Below are 5,706 nucleotides of genomic sequence, written 5' to 3'. Positions count from 1 at the left end.
AGTCTAATACATAAAATGGTCACTCAAAGAAAGAAGCCTTTTCATTTCTTCATTTCTTTTCCAAACTCACTCCTACAAACAAACAACTCCTCTGAACAATCCTGGCAGTCAGAGACATCATTTGCAAATGTTAAATTCCAGACCCAACACCTGTCCCTGCTGTGACTCATAATATAAACATAGACCCTCTGTGTAGCCTGTTTCCTAGAACTTTAAAATATAACTCACAGCTGGTGTCTCCCCTTCTGAAAGGCCACTGTGTATGAAGGCCCTTTCATGGGATGACCCATGGTTCAGCAAAGCCTTGCATAAATTTTCAATCTTAAGAGCCTTCACAGGCTTATGTTTTTCTCCAGATGTATCAGTATAATCTGAAGCACTATCTCTCCCAGATCCCTACAAAGTTCTAAAGGACATCCCCACCATCCACTTCAAGCTTCTGCCACAAAGATCCTGCGCCTTCTCCTCACCCTCATCAAGAGGCAGTTATTCTTCACTCTTTCCTAGAGATTTGTATTCTATTAAAGAGTCCTCAGGCCTCAGTCATCCTTATCTGTAAATTAAATTGCCCTTGCCACAATGACAGAAGGGTCACATTCAATTGTTTCTCATCCACGTTTGATACTATGTATTTTTGTTTAGAGCTCTTTTGCTTTTGGCACCAACAGGATGGACAAGTGTCACAATCTTCATAATGCCAGAAAGCTCTGTAGCTACCAGGGAGATCAGTAGTAGCATGATAAACCATACAAGAAAGCCCATTTGGGCACAGCCCTGAAGGTCAACCCTTTTAGAAGTGCTTCTCATGCAAAAGGAATTGTGCTGGAAAAAGTAGGGGTTGAAACCAAACAGCCAAATTCTGCCATCAAGAAATGTGTCAGGATCCAGCTAATAAAGAATGGCAAATAAATAAATAAATAAATAAATAAATAAATAAATAAATCACAGCCTTTATACGCAATGATGGTTGTTTGAATATTATTGAGGAAAATGACGAGATTCTGGTTGCTGAATTTTCTCAAAGGTCATGCCAAAGTGATATTCCTGGAGTTTGTTTTAAGGTGATCAAAGTAGCCAATGTCTCTTGGCCTTATGCAAAGATAAGAAGAAAGACCAAGATCATAAGTTTTGATGGTGAAAACATTACAATAATAAATTTTCATATGCCAAAATATAATTAATTATTCTTTAGAAAGAATGAAGGGTTGTTTGAATCTCTTTTTTTTTTTTTAGAAATGTGGCATTTTCTTTTTTTTTTTTTTTTTTACAAATAGTTTATTGTCAAATTAGTTACCACATAACACTCAGTGCTCATCCCCAAAGTGCCCTCCTCCATGCCCCTCCCCCCCTCCCCCCCACATCCATCAGTCCTCAGTTTTTGTCAGCATTCAAGAGTCTCTCATGGTTTGCCTCTCTCCCTTTCCCCCACCATTTCCCCCCTTCTTCTCCCCCTTGGTCCTCCGTCAAGTTCCTCCTAATCCTCTTATACGTGCAAACATATGATATTTGTCCTTCTCTGCCTGACTTATTTCGCTCAGCATAACTCTCTTAAAGCTATTGTCCCTAGGAAGACTCTAATTCACTGAGAACAAAGGATTGTGTGAATAATTACAGAAAAATAAAGAATGGACAAAAAGAACAGACTGATACATAATTTGGCATGCTGTGGGCTCCTGGGTGGCTCAGTTGGATAAGCCTCCAATTCTCAATTTCGTCTCAGGTCATGATCTCATTGTTTGTGGGTTCGAGCCCGGAGTTGGGATCTGCTCTGTCTCTGCCCCTTCGCCACGAGAGCTCTCTCTCTCTCTCTCTCTCTCTCAAAAATAAACAATATATAAAATAAACTTTAAAAAAGCATTTGGCAGGCTGACCAAGAAATGGACCTACTGAAAGATTTATAGTGGTTATTCTATATCTGCTTTGATCATCTAACCCTGGGAGTGGCAAAAATTTTTTTTTACTAAAAGGCCAGATAGTAAATATTTTGGTCTTTTTGGACTATGTAGTTTCTGTCTCAACTACTCAACTCTGCTGTTGTAGTGCCAAAGTATTGTGGGTGTGTGGGACAATAAACCTTTATTTATAAAAACAGAAGGTGGGCTGAATTTGGCCCACAGAACATACTTTACAAACTCTGATCTAGCAAAAGGTGTAGTCCATAAGTACATGTACCTACATATCCAAGCAATCAATACTCAAATCCTAAGTGTTAGTTAAGAGATGGGACTCTTATTCCTCAATCCAGTGCCTATCATTTCACTGATTCACGTTATGAATGGATCCCTATCATTGGTTAGTGAGTTGATTATGAGGTTCCATGGGTGCTTGTAAGTCACTACAATATGTCTTGGAAGCTGAATCATTATCTTTTCACAAGTGAAGTGAAAGGGTTCAGGAAACAAAAAGATAACAGGGAAAATCAGAAATTTTCATTTCCTAATGCTTGACACTCCTATAAATAACTCTTCAGTGTAGTAATAACACTCAGAAGTAATATTCCAGATCAGCCACCTGTTTCTTTTGCTACTGTAAAATGCAAACATAAATAACCTTTAGATTCATTTTCAAGTTGACAGTATTTTTTTTTAAGTTTTATTTATTTTTGAGAGACAAATAGAGGTGGTGTGAACAGGGGAGGGTCAGAGAGAGAAGGAGACACAGAATTCGAAACAGGCTCCAGGCGCTGAGCTAGCTGTCAGCACAGAGCCTGATGTGGGGCTCGAACCCACATACCGTGAGATCATGACCTGAGCCGAAGTCAGACGCTTAACCGACTGAGCCTCCCAGGTGCCCCAAGTTGACAGTATTCTTGGCTCCCTTTAAACTATAAATTTGGCTAATACTATGTTAATGTTAGAACAAATTTTGAATGTCAAATCAGTAATAAAATAAAATTAAATAATAAAAATGATCATAAGAATACAAGGTTTTGTTCCTTCATTATTCCAACATTTACCTGATCAAACTACTATAATTTTTGCTCTCAAGTTAGGGAATCCTACCTTTAACATTTTAACTGACTGACCCTATTTTTATTTATAGCATAGTTTTTAATTGTTTGTCTTCCAGATATTCATATTAAATCAAAGTTAGAGGGAAAAGGTTTGCTTTCACAGTCTTCCAAAGAGATGTTACCCCTTATTTTATTTTTAAGCAGATCTTATTTTCATATTGAGTATCTACAGATTGTCAATCTGATCATATTGCCCACATTGGGCCAGATGGGTACACAGTTCAATTTTACTCTAATTTCCTGGAGCTGTGCTTAAGTTCTGGAATGTGGAGTCTTATATAATATGAGAACATTGTTAAGGAGAACCTTCTGGTCTCTGAATGTCCTGTCAAGAAGGTATCTGCTGATACATCTCTATTCCATCTGTTGCTTGGTCATCTGTTTGTTATCAGTGGCCCCATGAGTACTGGAATTAATCATCCTGAATATATAGTTCTTTGCAATCAAGTCCTGCCTACTGTCTCTGTACCAGGCTTCTTCTGATTACCTATTAGGTTTTCTCATTATAGTCCTGCATTTATCCACAAGTGTGTTATATAGTCTGGTGCCTCAGTATGATCATCTTCCTTTGCAGACACCCTTTCCTTAAAGGCCAGAGATCCAGCATACCTTACATATGTTTGGGTGATTTTACATCAATTTTCCCTCTTTTTTAATATTTCCAAAGTTCTGCCATCTCATGAGTCAAACTTATGCCATCCATTTCTTAGTTTTCTTCCAAAAATATCTTTTACATTTTCTGTAGGACTTCTGATCTCTATTTTTTAAATTTTTTATGTTTTATTTACTTATGAGAGAGAGAGGGAGACGGCATGAACAGGGCAGGTCAGAGAGAGAGGGAGATACAGAATTTGAAACAGGCACCAGGCTCTGAGCTAGCTGTCAGCACAGAGCCCGATGCGGGGCTGGAACCCACAAACCGGGGGATCATGACCTGAGGCGAAGTCAGACGCTTAACTGACTGAGCCACCCAGGCGCCCCTGATATCTATTTTTTATTGCTGTTCCTAATGTGTCTCCTGGACATAGCTTAGATTTTTCTTAGTGAAGGCAACTGCATTTCAGCCCTGCCATCATAGAATTACTGCTCATTCCCTTCGGTTGTAAGAATGAAACACAGATCCTTCAGTAATATATGCAGTGATTACCTCTATCTTTAGTCCCAGAGTTGGATAACAGTCAACACTGCCAGCAGATTATTATTCTTAAACTCTCAGGTTGTATGCTTGTATCCAAATTATTTTGGGGTTTGGGAAAGCACTCCACTGTAGCTCCCATGTATTTATATCATTCTCCTTATTTTTGATGAATAATTGATGACAAGCATATGACCAGTTCTACAAACTGTTTGAGGAAATGATTGTACTTTCCTCATCACTAGAGGCAGAATTTGGGTAACTATTACCTTAATTCCCTGGTTGGTTTTCTTATTACAGGTCTCTGTTCAATCTGAAGCCTCTCAAAGCATGCTCATTGTCATCCTTCATGCTAGTTTCCCTTGCAGAGATCCTTTCTCTCAAAGCAGGACATAATGACAAGGCTGACTTAATGCAGCTGTTAGGCGAAGGCTGTTTCAAAATGTCAATGTTGAATGCCAAAAGAATGTTTTTTGATATGAAGCTATGTATGCAACAGTCAACCCTGACCCTCACCCTATTCTTGACCCTTTCTTCCACAGAACAGACCAGCTTTTCTCTTATTTTCCACTTTCAACGTCTGTGATCACTAAGTCTCTGTGAGACCTGAGGCTATTTTCCAAACCCTCTTTATTCAGTCAGCTTCTCATTGCAAAGTCTTACATAATATTTCTCCATAATTCACATCTTAATAAGACCGCTGGCATTTCTTCTGCACCTGATTTACATAGCCTAGGGGATTTACACATCCCCCCTTTTTAACTTATTATTAATACCCAAAATCTATACTTTATTCAGATTTTACCCAATTTTACTAAATGCTTTGATGTTTTAGGATTCCACATTGAATTAAATTAATATGTTTCCTTCTAGACTGTGACAGTTTCTCAGGCTTTCCCTGTTTTTGACAGATTTGAAGGTCTTGAGGAGTACTGGAGAGGCATTTTGTAGAACATCTCCGAATTGGGCTTTCTTTTCTGTTATGATTAAACTGGAGTTATGGATTTTTGGGAGAAGGGCCACAAAAGTAAGATGATATTCTCATCACATCATTGCAAGCGTTCAAGCTACCTACATGATATCACTGTGAATATAAACTCTGATCACCTGGAAGAGGCAGTGTTTGTCAGATTCATACTATAAATTTACTCTTTTTCCTCCATTCTATAATGTACTATTTGGAAGGAAGTCACTGTACACAGGTTCCACTTAAGGAGTCGAAAATTATGCCCATTCCCCATACCTTGAGGAGGGAGTATCTATATAAATTATTTGGAATTCTTCAGCAGAAGAAACTTGGCCATTCTCTATTCATTTGTTTGTTTTCTATCTATTTATCACTTATTTATATGAGTATGGGCATATGGAGATTTATTTTATGCTTTTGTTATAATCCAATATTATTTCACTTATTTATCCCTCAAGTTGTTCAAGCTTTGGCTATAAGAAGTTCTTTCAGTCGGTTTCTGTGCCTTTTGGCATACTGTCATAGTTGTGTATGCCATTTTGTTTAGTTTTGTTTTCACTTTCTCCTACATTTTGGCACTACAATGTGCTC

General features: G+C 38.1%; 1 pseudogene; it reads left to right on the top strand.

Moving 5' to 3' along the window:
- The first annotated feature begins 669 nt into the window (after window positions 1–669).
- On the top strand, window positions 670–1,125 carry LOC120227241 (annotated as a pseudogene).
- Window positions 1,126–5,706: the final 4,581 nt, after the last annotated feature.

Source organism: Hyaena hyaena, unplaced genomic scaffold (assembly GCF_003009895.1).
Source record: "Hyaena hyaena isolate Hyena2069 unplaced genomic scaffold, ASM300989v1 scaffold_2111, whole genome shotgun sequence".
Taxonomy (NCBI): Eukaryota; Metazoa; Chordata; class Mammalia; order Carnivora; family Hyaenidae; genus Hyaena; species Hyaena hyaena.
The sequence above is the reverse complement of the archived record's forward strand: the minus strand, read 5'-3'. Positions and strand labels throughout refer to the sequence as shown.